The sequence below is a fragment of the Pyxicephalus adspersus genome, chromosome W, assembly GCF_032062135.1.
Source record: "Pyxicephalus adspersus chromosome W, UCB_Pads_2.0, whole genome shotgun sequence".
Lineage (NCBI taxonomy): Eukaryota > Metazoa > Chordata > Amphibia > Anura > Pyxicephalidae > Pyxicephalus > Pyxicephalus adspersus.
This window is the reverse complement of record NC_092870.1, coordinates 2,281,015-2,296,352: the sequence shown is the minus strand read 5'-3', so window position 1 is coordinate 2,296,352 and position 15,338 is coordinate 2,281,015. Positions and strand designations below refer to the sequence as shown.

Genomic DNA, 15,338 nt, shown 5'->3' with positions numbered 1-15,338 from the left:
GGTTCTTCCCCCCCCCCAACCATCCCAAAATAAACTCTACTGGACCAGTGCTTGCCTACCTCCACAGTGGATGCAGCCCGTGAAAACTCTTCAGAACCAGAAACCAGCAGACATGGATGTTCTACAAAGGCACATGATATATCACATCAAAATGTATGAATGTGGTGACAAGTCTTCACATTTCAAAAATCCCCAATATTTCGCACAGCCAAAATATTTTTGACATTCAGACAGAAATTAGAGTCTACTTTAAATATTTTACTCAATAAGCTCACACATTCCCAAAGTAAGGTTGCACCAGAAACATCTCTCACGAAAATGTAACAAATCCTATATATATAGATATATTATAGAAAGATCGAAGGTTAATATTTAGCTTTTGGAAGGCTGAACACACACACAAACCAAATGACCTGTATTCTCCTCCAGGCTTCTCTGCAGTGGATCAACGACCTCCTCCTGTAGATGGTGATTAAATGTTAAATAAAGCACAAAAACAAATGAAATAGAGTGAGCTTTTACTCTAACCCAAGTTCATTTGGATTGATCGGTTCACCACAAATATAACCAAAAAACATAACACTCCCAGAGCAAAAAACGTGTGAAATGAAACACATGATGAAGGTTCATCTTACCAGGAGGAAGCCCAGTGTCATGTTCAGGATAGGTCCCACTTCTGCCAACCTCTGTGCCCAGGACTCTTTTGACGTGTCTGAAGATGTCACTCACACGTTTTTGACACTGGGTAATGGTCTGTTGTGTACTGCCCACTGCATTAACACTCCCGGCAGTTTCCTCCCAGAGTCCCTGCCTTACATTATGGGAGGTCTGGGAGTGCAAGCCCCCACAGAGTCGTGGAAAATGTTGTACGTATGACTCCATGAGGGCTGCATTTTGCTCAGGAGTGAAGCTGGTTGCCTTGGAAGCAGAATCCCTGGTCCGGCTCAAACTGGCTGAGGTGCCAGGTGGAGGGACCAGGGGCCTAGATGTTACTTGGCCCGCTTCACAATGCAACCTAGATGGCCTGAGGGAGCTGCCTGTTGGTTTATGGACTGAAGACCCTGGGGTAGTGGTGGTGGTGGCGGGGCCGGCAGCAGCAACGGCGGCCATTCTCCTTGGCTCCATGTTACTAAAAGGAAAAAATAATAAAAAAATAATAAAACAGTTATGGGACAACACACCAAAAACATTTTTGGAGGAATAAAGTAAATGATGTATTCTTACTTTCAGTTCTGTTGTAGTTCCTTGTAGCAGCCTTCTGGTTGGTGTGTTGTTTTTTTTTGTGTGTGTTTGTTATTTTTTTGATTACATGCAGAATGGCTAAGAAGCTCTGAAAATGTGTAGGAATACAGTGGGTGCGCTCAAATGTGCGTTGGGGCGAGGATTGTGCTTGTTGTTATCATGGAGGAGGATATTGAGGTGGAGTTGCTTTTCAACACTGCTGTTGTGGCAACAAACACAACTGCTCTGGTTACTGCAGAGGAGGAGCAGCAACAACAACCCGAGAAGCAGCGTTCAATTTCGCGACGAGTCTGGGAGTGTAGTCACCTGGATAATATACGTGACCAGGATGTCAAAAGGCGTTTTCGCCTGTCCCGCCAGGTCATCCATGTACTGTACAGCTTGCTGGAAGTTAAAATTGCTCCAAAAACAAAGAGAAGCCAGGCTGTGCCAGGAATGACCAGGCTCTTGGCCACTCTCTATATTTTAGGAAGGGGTTCCTTTCAAACCTCCTTGGCCTTAATTTGTGGAATAAGCCAGCCTGCCTACAGTTTCCAGGGTTTTTATGAAGGTCATAAATGCCATTGTGGACCTTGTCCCACTATATATTTACTTCCCTCAAACAACTCAGGAGTGGAGGAAGGTAAAGGTGGATTTCTTCAGGCGAGCGGGATTTCCTAATGTTTTGGGGGCCATCAATGGCACCCATGTGGCAATTCAGGCCCCTAAACTGCAGGAAATCACCTTTCGCAACCGGAAGCGATATCATTCGCTGAATGTACAAATAGTCTGTGATGCCAACAGGAAAATCATGAGTGCATGCAAAGGTTTCCCAGGATCATGCCATGATGCCTATATCCTGCGTCAGACAGCCCTTTAGCAGAAATTCATCTCTGGAGAAATGCCTGAGGGCTGGTTAAATAGGTAATGTATAATGTCATTACTGTAATACAACTAACAGTAGTAAAATCATAAAGAAACCTAATATGTTGCTATGTCCCTTTGCATTGTCAGAATGCCAGGCTATGACCTTATATTGTATATATGTCATATTTTGTGCTAACATCTAATTTAGCAAATAGTTTATAAATATTGTACAATATTGGGGGCCTGGGGGAAGAACTAACTTTCAGATATTCCCCTAGTATAATTACAATGTTCAGAGCTCACAGTACTTCAGTGTGGTAGTCAGTAGTAACAATGGCTCCTAACAAGCAAAAAGCAATAAAGTGACAGAAGAGCACAACTCTTAGCAACCTTTGTAAAAAAAACTCTAGTGTTACACTGCATTCACAGAACACTTACTATACCAAGAACAACACACTGGCGCAGCCCGGTGGTGAGCTCCTATACGCGCCATGGAAAGCTGCCCGAGTAATCATGGCATGCTGCGTCTTGCACAACCTCCCAAAGCACAGCAGAGGGCCATCAAGTCAGGGATGAACTTATTGGCAATGTCTTTACGCGTGAGTATTTACATATCTTTACAATGCATGCATATTTTAGCACATCATGTTTGTATTACAAACCAACCTAGGAGTTGAAGTCATAGCAAGCAGACTTTAATCATTTGGGGAATGAAATAGCAGACATATTTGTGTAAGAGCTGGACCTTTATGTGACACTTTACAAAAACACATTGCCAAACTGGGGCAGAGTGCAATTTAGTGCAGATTTGGGCAAGCATTGCTTATGCAGCCAGAAAAGCATTAAAAATACAACCCAGCACCATGTAGTTGCCAACAAAACATGATTAACCATGCTGCTTAACACATCCTAAAAATGTAATCTATTTTTTTACAGGACGATAACATCCCTCTGCTGTGCTGCCAAGCCTCTGGAATGTCACATCACAGACTACTGTACATTCGTGGATGATATTGCTTCCGGTTAAAGGAGAAATCCACCTTTATGTTCCTCCACTCCCAAGCCGATGTGAGCAAGTGAATATATAGTGGGCCAAGGTCTAAAATGGCATTGAAACCTTCAGAAACACCCAGGAAACTGTAGACTGGTTCAGTGCACAATTTAAGGGCGACGTGGTTTAAAAGGACTCCCTTCCTAAAATATATAGAGTCCAGGAGCCCCATCATTCTTGGCATAGCCTAGCTTCTCTTGGTTTTTGCAGCAATTTTAGCTTCCAGAAAGATGTACAGGTCATGGATGACCTGGCGGGACAGGCGTAAACGCCCTTTGACATTCTGGTCATTGGTTTGAGGAGCAAAAAAATGGGTTTGTTGGCACAAAGCAATAAAATATTAATAATTGTTTGGCACTAAGTTAAATTCTCCCTAGCATTTTTCAATTCAAAATTACTAATACAATTGGAATCATGTAAACACATAAATAAAGCATACTATCTGGTATTTAAGAATGCTTGACCCTGCTTGTGAGTTTGGCAATCAATGTGGTTTGATGTTGTGCTTGGCAACCTGGTGTTGATTTTTGGAATATTTATCTGCATAAATATGGAAATTATATCCCCTATCAATGCATATAGATATTCAATAAAAGAAGGTTCATGTTCCCATTTTTATATAGTTAATTCCTATTAGGTATCCTTGGGGCTCTTGAATTGGTTAGGGGATGTGTTCTGTATGATGACCATCAGTTGGCACACACCCCATTAGATTGGGATTGGTTACTGTAATTTGATGGACCTCCCCACTAAATTTGATATATGAATCTCCAGCTGGAATCTATGTTTAGGGGTCCATAAAGGTCCAGCTGGATCATCACCCCAGCCCATCTGTTCAATCATGCCTCCATCTTCTGCTGACTCATGCTTGATGGATTTATTGCCCCTTAACCACCTGACCGATAAGCCCGACCTTGGTACGGGCTAAAAAAATTTACTATTTTCGATAACCCCGAACTTTTCTCCCTATATTAAAATCATCACTTACCTGGTCCCGCTGTGCTCATCCAGCATCGTGTTCGTGTTCCAGCGTCGTCCTCCAGCGTCAATCTCCCTCTCCAGCATCGGGTGCCTTCTCCGAGAACCAGCGGAACCAGGTAAGAGAAGAAGATGCCGGCCGGCGGAGAAGAAGATACCGGCCGGCGGAGAAGAAGATGCCGGCCAGCTTCTTACCTGGTCCCGCTGATCATCCAGCGTCGTTCCCCTTCCAGCGTCGGGTGCCTTCTAAGACAAGAAGCCGGCCGGCGGAGAAAAAAAAGCCGGCCGGCTTCTCCCTGCGTGCGTGTCCCTCGAAAAAAAAATTTCATGAAAACCTGTAACGCTTTTGGAACAGAAATCTAGACCTCACTGTAACGCTCAGGTGGTTAAAGGCCCTACTGGTGATCTGTTTTATCATCTGTTTGTTACTTCTGTGAAGTCCTGGACTTGGAGACCCCCTAGGAGGGCCATATGGCCAGATCAAGATAAAACAGGTTTAATCTTCAAACCTCACATTCCTGGCCCTGCATTCCTGTATTGTTTCATGCTACTTAGATACAGTCTAACTATTGTGATATCTCCTACAGTGTACTATATACATATATCCCCGCACACATACCTACCTATACATACATATATATATATATATATATACATTTCTATTTACATATTCATAAACAATCTTTGGGTGCAACACCTGGAACTCCTCCCATCACCATCAGGTGTGTTAGAATAAGTATGCAACTCAGCTGGACAACTAATTGACAACCTGTTTGGACAGCAAGTGGAAGTGTGTTTGTATGCAATAGGGCTAAGATCAGGCAGCACAGCACAATGACAAACAATGAACAAACCTATAACACTACTACAAATGTACAGAGGAGTTGTGTGGCAGCAAATCAACATGAGTGCAAATGTCAGAGTAATAAAATAAAACAAAAAACAAAGAAAGAAAAACCATGACAATTTATTCCTAAAAGAAATATGTACATAATGCATTCAAATATCAATATGTGACAATGTGAATTTGAGAATGGGACAGAGGCAAACAGGGGGTTCAAGTAGCAGTTTGGAGTGGAAACCATGCATACATTTGTACTGAATATTTGTTGAAAAAAAATGACAAAACATTTTGGAAGATTTGCTAAACAACAGAAACTCTCATTACAAACCAAGCACAAAAACATTGCAGCAAAATATGAAACTAACAATAATTAGGTTTACAAAGTCACATCAATGCATAACATCTAAGCAAACTTACTTTATGATGCCTTTGTAGAACATGTAACAATAAGTTAATTAATTTTGTGAATGACTACAATGTAACATAAAAATGTAACACTTACCCAAAAGAAGATGAAGCATTAAAGATTCAAATTGACCTGTAATGGACTGTAGATGCGCACAGAACAGAGAGCAGGTGTGCGCTAATTAATTGCTCTGACCTCACCATTGACAGCTTAACAGATCCTCCCTAATCACGCAGCTGAAAACTAATCGCCTTAATTGGCAGATTTGCGACCCCTATTGCTCATTTATCAAGGCAGGAATCCGGCTGGCAAATGAAGGTGTGTGTACTAGCACTCAGCTCTGGCCTGCGGAAAAACGCCTCGTATATTGGCGCGCGCGTATGCGCATTTCATTGATGAATCAGGACCAAGATATTCACAAGGGCACAGACTAGACAGTTTACACAGATCCACCTGTACATCCACAACACATGTATTCAGTATTCCATGTTTTTGTATTTGACTTGCTAAAAAGATTAACTCTTAGGTGTCTCTCCAGAGGAAAGCCTCACCATTCCTGCCACACTCCACCCTTGTATACTTGGATTGTGGTGCACAGGCGGATTTAAGGTGTCCTTGTGTCTCTAAGTACTTGGATTGTGGTGGACAATCCAATCAGTTCCTTTTTTATTTTAGCAAAACTGTCAGTAAATCGTTTATACATGCAAGCATTACAAATGATTAGTAGTATTAATATGCATATGATGATTACAAAAGGGTGAATAATAATTTTCAAAAAAGAATATGCAGATGGGGAACAGTTATGTTCCACCAATGATGCTCGGTAATAGTGATTAGTGTGTCTTAAGTGGAGATAACCTTCTCTTTGTCTGTATGTATTTCTAAAATTATACGTTTTGTCTCATCATAGGTATAAGCATATAGTACTTCTATATTGTGTACATGTTCCATTATAGTCTTCAGCCTATTTAAATATATAATACATTGTGTATACCAAGATAGGTTTATCTCGACCTGCCCATGTATATCTAATTTATCCCATTTGGTTAGACTTTAAAATTGTCCCGTGACCAATTCAAACATACCAGTCACTTTGTCTCAATAACGAAGACTTAGCCCCGTGACCATATCTCCATTAATCCATTGTATATCATGACAGGAGACTGCACAAGCAGACTGAGAACTTCTTCGATATACATCGGTTACATTCAATGTATATGGGTGCCAGATACAATTCCCTTCTACGGGATGTAAGCAAGGTTAAGCGTGTCTACCGTGCAAGACAGATACATATCCTTGCTTCCATTCACTGAAACTGGACGGATAAACAGTGTTTTTGTACTGATATATCGAGGTATGTTTTATTTCAGGATACCATTACCCTTGACCAATTGGTAACACTGAAAAAGGACACCAGGTAGATAACATATCATGCGTGTCAGCCACATCTACACGTGCAATACAAGTATTACACCCGGGAACGCATTTTTTGTTGAGTCAGATCTTACACTTGTTTTTTAGTAATTTTTGGGTGGTGAATCCAGAAATGACCCCGTTTTTTTGCTATTATATCCAGTTTTTACAATACAGGGTACCCTCCATTTTTTCCAAAAAACATACAAATTTTACATACAATGACAATAGCTTGAATGTACTGTTTGTTTAAATTTATTTTGTTCATACAAAAGATTTCTTGTTACTCTTTGACATTTTTTTTGTACAGTAAAACATTTGAAAAATAATCGGGTAAGAGGTTAAGGTAAAAATGTACGCTTATATCTTTTCCTGGAGTGTTCAGTGTTAGGACAATACAATCCTGCCGGATACTCCAACAATAGTCAGCCATCATATGTACATCCCATCTACCCTGATACCGTCCTTCCATGACCTTCAAATTTTGGTGGAATCATTCACCTTGCTCATCACTGACTGCACCAAGGTTTTCCGGGAAGTTAAAAAGATGGCTATGCAGAAAATGCACCTTGGTGCTCATATTGCAACCTAGCATTTGTAGCTCCCCAAGAGTTTCTGGACAGTTTCTGTGTGATTATTTGCTTGTGTGTTTCCAAGAAAGTCCTTGACAATGGCTTTGAATGATAACCAAGCATTCTGACTTTTTGACTTTTGACATTGTCTTGATGAAATGTTCATCTTTGATGAGCAGCTGCGGACCATCAAACACACCTTTATTTTTTCAAATGGCTGAGAAATGCCAAAATGAGGTACTTGAAACATTCTCCTTTAGTTGGCAAAGCTTCATCAGACCCAGTTTCATGTGCAGAGGCGGGAATATAATAATAGGGCAGATGTTGGAGGCCAATTCCTTTCCACCTAATGCCTCTCACAAGCTCTGCTGTCCCACATGCACAGATAACAGGGATACTTGGTGCATCCGCGTAGCTGACCAAGAAGGAAGCATACACAGATGACCCAATGGTGTTGGTGATATTGCAACAACTAACTACCAGATAGTATGCTTTATTTATCTGTTTACATGATTCTAATCGTATTAGTAAATTTGTATTGAAAAATGCCAGGGACAATTTGACTTAGTGCCAAACATATTCTATTGCTTCTATTTGTGCCAACAAACTCATTTGTGTTTTGCTCCTTAAACCAATGACCAGAATGTCAAAAGGCGTTTATGCCTGTCCCGCCAGGTCATCCATGACCTGTACATCTTTCTGGAAGCTAAAATTGCAGCGAAAACCAAGAGAAGCTAGGCTGTGCCAAGAATGACGAGGCTCCTGGACTCTCTATATATTTTAGGAAGGGAGTCCTTTCAAACCATGTCCCCCTTAATTTGTGCACTGAGCCAGTCTACAGTTTCCTGGGTGTTTCTGAAGGTTTAAATGCCATTTTAGACCTTGGCCCACTATATATTCACTTTCGACGGCCCTCTGCTGTGCTTTGGGAGCTGGAGGCTGGATGTTGGTGCACCCCTGGCTCGAGTTCCTCTGGAATGTCCCAGGTATCACCATGGTGCAAGCACAGGTTGTGCAGGACGCAGCATGCCATGATGACTTGGACAGCTTTCCAGGGTGCATAGAGGAGTTCACTACCGGGCCGCTCCAAGCACAGAAACCGTGCTTTTAGCAGCCCGATGGTGTGCTCCATAACCCCCGGGCTTTTATCCAGAGCCTTGTTGTAATTATGCTCTGCTTCAGACCGGGGGTGACGCACAGCTGTCATAAGCCATGGAAGCTGCCCGTATCTTTTGTCAGCTGTAAAATGACAAACATAATAAGTGTTAGTATAGTATATAAGTGTTCTTGGTATAGTAAGTGTTCTGTGAATGCAGTGTAACACTAGAGTTTTTTACAAAGGTTGAAAAGGGTTGTGCTCTTCGGTCACTTTATTGCTTTTTGGTTGTTAGGAGCCATTGTTACTACTGACTACCACACTGAAGTACTGTGAGCTGTGAACATAGTAATTATACTAGGGCTTCTGGGAATATCTGAAAGTTAGTTCTTCCCCCATGCTCCCAATATTGTACAATATTTATAAACTATTTGCTAAATTAGACGTTAGCACAAAATATGACATATATACAATATATGTCATAGCCTGGCATTCTGACAATGCAAAGGGACATAGCAACATATTAGGTTTCTTTATGATTTTACTACTGTTAGTTGTATTACAGTAATGACATTATACATTACCTATTAACCAGCCCTCAGGCATTTCTCCAGATATGAATTTCTGGTAGAGGGCTCTCTGACGCAGGATATAGGCATCATGGCATGATCCTGGAAAACCTGTGCATGCACTCATGATTTTCCTGTTGGCATCACAGACTATTTGTACATTCAGCGAATGATATCGCTTCCGGTTGCGAAAGGCTATTTCCTGCAGTTTAGGGGCCTGAATTGCCACATGGGTGCCATCGATAGCCCCCAAAACATTAGGAAATCCTGCTCGCCTGAAGAAATCCACCTTTACCTTCCTCCACTCCTGAGATGTTTGAGGGAAGTAAATATATAGTGGGACAAGGTCCACAATGGCATTTATGACCTTCATAAAAACCCTGGAAACTGTAGGCAGGCTGGCTTAGTCCACAAATTAAGGCCGAGGAGGTATGAAAGGAACCCCTTCCTAAAATATAGAGAGTGGCCAAGAGCCTGGGCGGGACAGGCGGAAACGCCATTTGACATCCTCGTCACGTAAATCATCCAGGCGGCTACGCTCCAAGAAAACGCATGGCCCCCGGACCCGTCGCTAATTTGAAGGCTGCTCCTCGGTTTGTTGTTGCTGCTCCTCCTCTGCAGTAACCAGCAGAGTTGTGTTTGATGCCACAACAGCAGTGGTGAAGAGCGACTCTACTTCAATATCCTCCTCCATGACAACAACAAGCACAATCCATGCCCCGGCGCACGTTTGAGTGCGGATGAATGTGCGCACGTACCGCACATGAACCGCGCATAAACGTGCGCACGTACTGTATCCCCATATATTTTCACAAAGCTTCTTACCAATTTAGCATGAAAATCAAAAATTTACAAACCAAAAGAAAGCCAAACAAACCAGAAGGTTGCTACAAGAAAAACTAAAAGTAAGAATACACCATTTACTTTATTCCTCCGAAAAATTTTTTTGGTGTGTTGTCCCATAACTGTTTTATTTTTTTCCTTCTAGTAACATGAAGCCAAGCCGAATGGCCACCACCGCCGCTGTCGCTGCTGCCGGCCCTGCCACCACTACCACCATCACCCCAGGGTCTTCAGTCCATAGACCAACAGGCAGCTCCCTCAGGCCAGCTAGGTTGCTTTGTGAAGCAGGCCAAGTAACATCTAGGCCCCTGGGCCCTCAACCTGGCACCTCAGCCAGTTTGAGCTGGACCAGGGATTCTGCTTCCAAGGCAACCAGCTTCACTCCTGAGCAAAATGCAGCCCTCATGGAGTCCTACGTACAACATTTTTCACAAATCTGTGGGGGCTTTCACTCCCAGACCTCCCATGCTGTAAAGCAGGGACTCTGGGAGGAAATTGCCGGGAGTGTTAATGCAGTGGGCAGTACACAACGGACCATTACCCAGTGTCAAAAACGTGTGAGTGACATCTTCAGACACGTCGAAAGGGTCCTGGGCACAGAGGCTGGAAGGAGTGGGATCTATCCTGAACATCTTGTGCAGCGTCTCAGGGAGTACGAAAGATTGTCGTTGTCATTCATTGGGCCAGAAACAGTGGTAGGGGTGGACTACCGGGATGACTCCGATGCTTGGCAACCATGTAAGTTCAATCCTTAATTTATTAATTATTTGTTAATTTATTTTTGTGTTTTTTGGGGGGATTGCAACAGTTTAGTCATTAGCATTGGCAACAAAATAGGATTGTGTTTTTACCTATTTATGTTTGAATGGGTGAAATATGAGATCATTTTTTTAAAATGACCTCTTTAGTGTATTTTTACCTTCTTTTACTTGCATCAACAATGTGTGTAGTTCTTTTTTTTTACAATAGTACACCCTGAGACGCAGCAGTCCCCTCCTGCCCTCTGTGCTCCGGGTGATGTGAATGATGAGGATATCACTCCGCATCGAGATGACACTGGGCTTCCTCCTGGTAAGATGGACCTTCATGGTACATCTTGTTTAACATTGTGCACGTGTCTCTAATCATGTTTATAACCACACTCATGTGTAATATGAGTGTTTAATTTCACACATTTTTTGCTCTGGGAGAGTTATGTTTTCTGATTAGATTTGTGGTGAACCGATCAATCCAAATGAACTTGGGTTAGAGTCAAGCTCACTCTATTTCATTTGTTTTTATGCTTTATTTAACAGATCACCATCTACAGGAGGAGGTCGTTGATCCACTGCAGAGAAGCCTGGAGGAGAATACAGGTCATTTGGTTTGTGTGTGTGTTCAGCCTTCCAAAAGCTAAATAATACCCTTCGATCTTTCTATAATATATCTATATATATAAGATTTGTTACATTTTCGTGGGAGATGTTTCTGGTGCAGCCTTCCTTTATGAATGTGTGAGCCTATTGAGTAAAATATTTAAAGTAGACTCTAATTTCTGACTGAATGTCAAAAATAATTTTACCTGTGCGAAATATTGGGGACTTTTGATATGTGAAGACTTGTCACCACATTCATTCATTTTGATGTGATATATCATGTGCCTTTGTAGAACATCCATGTCTGCTGGTTTCTGGTTCTGAAGAGTTTTCACGGGCTGCATCCACTGTGGAGGTAGCCAAGAACTGGTCCATTAGTGTTTATTTTGGGATGTGTTAGGGGAATTAACCTTTCCCAATGTGTTACATTTGTGTTTTTTTTTTTTTGTTTAGGGTCCCTTACTCCTCCTCAACCTTGATTGATTGATTGATATATTTTCTGTTGCAAATTGACATAGTTTAGATGCAGTTGTAAACTATTTGTTAATTTTGTGTGTAGATATATATAGGCTACCTATCAAAATTAACAGAAAAATTTCTGTATTTCTATAAAAAAATACAGATATTTCATTCTGATCCTACTTGCTATCTATCAAAAAAGCCAGAAAAAATTCTGTATTTCTTTAAAAAAATACAGATATTTATTTTTGATAGCACTTGCTATCTATCCAAAAGGACAGAAAAAAATATGTATTTCTCTACTAAAAATACAAATATTTAATTCTGAATCACACAGCTCCATTACAAGTGATATAGGCCTCAAAGCAGATGAACGCAGAGGGCCCCGAGAGGGTGCTCGGTAAAAAAATATTTGCCAGTAACACAGCTCCATTGCAAGTTAAAAACCTCAGAGAAAGAGTAGAGGTAGAGGGCCACTGAGGTGAGGAGTAGGAGGAGATGCCGAAAGGCTGTGAACGTGCTCTTCCCATCAAGATTTCCGCGCAGCAGTCGACGACTAATCAGTACACTCTGCAGAGGGGGTGTTAAAGTCATTGCCGATCCAAGCCTTATTGATTTTAATAAAAGTGATTTGGTCGACATTTTCTGCGGAGACCCGAATCCGTTTGTCACTCACTACGCCCCCAGCTGCACTGAACGCTCTTTCAGATAACACACTTGCTGCTGGGCAGGCAAGGATCTTAATGGCATGTTCTGCCAGCTCCGGCCACTGCTCAAGCTTGGATACCCAGTAGCCCAGTGGGTCCTGGCTTTGCAGGTTGCAGATGTCCCATGCAGAGCTCAGGTCATGACTGAGTACTGCTGCTCAGTGTCATTGGCAATTGCTGCACGACTGGCAGCTTGCTTCCGCTGAAAAAAAGCCTGCATAGTTAGGCTTAGACAACCTCTAATGCTGCTGCGACCCATGCCGCTTAAAGTAGTTTTTTGGCTCCCATGGCTGGTGGAACTGCCATAGGGATCCCTGCTGCTGCCGGAAAGTCCCTTACAAGCACTTCTTGGTAGTGCTGCATTTTAGGTCCCCTGTATTGGGTCAAGATCACTTGTATCTCAGGCTTATAACGTGGATCCAGTAATGTAGCAATCCAATAGTCGTCAGTCTTTGTTTTTATGTGTTCTATGCATGGATCTTTATCTAGGCACTCCTGCATGAAGGCTGTCATGTGGCTTAAACTACCCACAGCTGGGGTAATTCTGGACCCACACTCCTGTGGGTCGAACAGCAGCACAGGGTCGTCCTCCTCCACCTGGTCTTGCCATCCACGGAACATGCCGCCTTGTGTTTGGGTGGATGGATGCCATGTACCCTCAATTGTGATGCTATCAGCAAAGCTCTGTCAGGAGTGGTAAATGCAGGCACGCCTTGGCCTTATATAGGCCAATGGCTGCCTGTGTGGCATGCAGTGACAGACAGCCAATCGGGTGTCTGCCACAACAAACATGAAGGGGGCACTAATGCTCTAATTGGAGGGCACTGTGCATCATGGGGGAGGTACCTACTTGTTTGAATGCATCGTGGGAGGGTCGAATTTGGGTCGAATTTGAATGCAGCAAAATTCGGGTCGCCTCCACCCAAATTCGAACGGTCATATTCGGGATAGCGAGGAGGCAAATTAGTGCTCTTCAAATGTTCTACCTCTGATTGAGCTTAATGGGGTAGAATCATGAAGATTTTTACAAACCGTATATACACACACACATCGAAATATGTCTATGTACATAGTTGTGAACAGCCAACTTTAGGTGTGTGGACCTCTGCCCAGCTCTCATCTTCAGCTCTAATCCATTGAAAGAACAATAGAGGACGATCCATTCTCAGCTGTCATCCATGCAGAAGATTCCAGCTGCCGATAAGAGCTGGGTAGTGAGAAGAGCGCAGCTAGAATGAGATGGGGACACAGGCTGTCCCTCCCCCATTCTATAGCTGTGCTGTGGCTTCTATATAAAAAAAATACTTGGGAAAATATATCCACTCTGTGGGCATGTGTAACGACATCATGGGCACAGTGTGATATTTGTGTGTGGGAATTCTGCATGTCATATCTTGCAGCCTTACAACTCTGTGTACAAGCGACCCTCATAGATATAATCCCAAAAAATATAAATAATCCCAAAATATCTCCAAAATCTCAGCCTACCAGATTTCAAGCATTTGAAGATATGGGCATCCCAATTGCAAACACATTGAAAATCCTACATTGGGAATGCATTTTCCAAAGACAAGTGCACATAGGAGTCCTTTATTGAAAAAGTGAACCCCGGGTCCACTTACATAGCAAGGAGCAAGTGTCTCCCCACTTGAACCTACATTTTCTGGTGTATGCACCTCACCATTGGGGTTCCTTGAAATGTAGGTATGAATTTTGGGGTAACACCCCAATTCTCCTTGCTAGGTCTGGGGGGGGGGGGGCAAAATGGGCCTTTTCGCTTTTTGCCTCCTAGATGCACTTGCTTTTTAAACAGCAACAACCTCCATGAAATGTGAGTAGTAGCCTAGTAGGATCCTCAAAATTTCAAGTTGTTACAAACAAAGGTTTAGGACATCTGAAGGATTAAAAATGATGAGTTCTTAGGCTGAGGAATATGAGAAGCAGCCTTAACACACATTTAAATGTGCAAACATGCATGATGCAAAAAAACAAATTGAAATGTGCAAACATGCATGATGCATAAAAGCACATTTAAATGTGCAAACATGGACAAACATGTATGCTTATGCAACTAAAAAGAACCCCCCCCCACCCCGCTAAAACTTTAAAAAAAATTAATTTACCTGATTAAGCGCAGGTCCCTCTCTGCAAAAAACGGGCACCGCATGATGGTAACGCAGATTTGAAACTTCCGCGTTTACTCCCGCCTACTAAAAAACGTGCCTACGCCACGCATTTACACATACGCCTACTGTATGCGTATTTATACCCGCATGTAACCACTTTTATATTTTGCGCAAAGGTACGCGCATATTATTTCATATTAATATACTTTTTGTATTTATTTTATTAGGTTTCTTTTTAGAATTATGGACTAACATGCTGGTTTGTACACTTTGAGCCAAACATATGTTCCTGCTTTTCAAGCCTTTCAGGGTGTTTATGCAGTTTGAATTGCATGTTAGACCTTGCCAAATTATATATTGACTTACTCACCTCAGCTTGGTAGTGGAAGCACATAAAGGGGGTTTCCTCCTTTAACCAGAAGCAATATCATCCGTGAATGTTGCTTTCAAGCCAAGCCCATGACATCAGAAATAATAGGAAGAAATAGGCAATCTTTTTAATTTGAAGCATGTATATGTATACACATAAATGCATACATATATATATGCATGTATGTACATACATGAGTGCACATGAAACAAATATACACCTAAAAAGAAAAACTTACCGGAATGGGGATCCTTCTCTGGAAATTTTTTCAACTAATAGAACAGTTCACACGCACATAGTGGTTACATTCCATAATCAGTGATCCCATAATCATTTATTGATCCAATCCTTTAGATTTCTACACCAGTAAACAGCTTTTGAAGAAAGAACAAAATAGGAGTGGAAGGTTTTTTAATATTATATTTCAAATTAATCATGTATATAAATATATATATATATAT

At 41.9% G+C, this 15,338-nt stretch overlaps 1 long non-coding RNA gene across 1 annotated transcript; it reads left to right on the top strand.

Moving 5' to 3' along the window:
• Positions 1-10,821: 10,821 nt before the first annotated feature.
• On the top strand, positions 10,822-11,571 carry LOC140342827 (uncharacterized). The gene is made up of 3 exons (XR_011923166.1): positions 10,822-10,931; positions 11,156-11,215; positions 11,509-11,571. It is a non-coding gene; the product is annotated as an uncharacterized lncRNA (long non-coding RNA).
• The last annotated feature ends 3,767 nt before the right edge of the window (positions 11,572-15,338 follow it).